The following is a 321-nucleotide window of genomic DNA, read 5'->3' as shown; positions in this document are numbered from 1 at the left end:
ACACTCTTTCCTTTCCTCTCATCTCCCACTATCCCTCCTCCTTCCTGTTCTCTTTCCCAATACTAAGAGGAAGAATAGCCCATAAACAGCGCTGTAAATAAAGGTAAAGCTTGTAAACAGAGATTATCAGTCCAAACAGTCTATAAAAATGGAGTCTTAAATCATCAAAGCCAGAAAGACATGAGAAGTTTTAACGTCTTGTCAGAGAAAGAGACCAAAGACAGACATACACCCTTCATTCAAACTACTTACAACCACAAATTTAGACTTCATCTATCCCACACACACACAAGTATACACATGTGTGTACACACATACACA

The sequence above is a fragment of the Sinocyclocheilus anshuiensis genome, unplaced genomic scaffold (genome assembly GCF_001515605.1).
Source record: "Sinocyclocheilus anshuiensis isolate Anshui unplaced genomic scaffold, SAMN03320099.WGS_v1.1 scaffold13, whole genome shotgun sequence".
NCBI classification, from domain to species: domain Eukaryota; kingdom Metazoa; phylum Chordata; class Actinopteri; order Cypriniformes; family Cyprinidae; genus Sinocyclocheilus; species Sinocyclocheilus anshuiensis.
The sequence above is the reverse complement of the archived record's forward strand: the minus strand, read 5'-3'. Positions refer to the sequence as shown.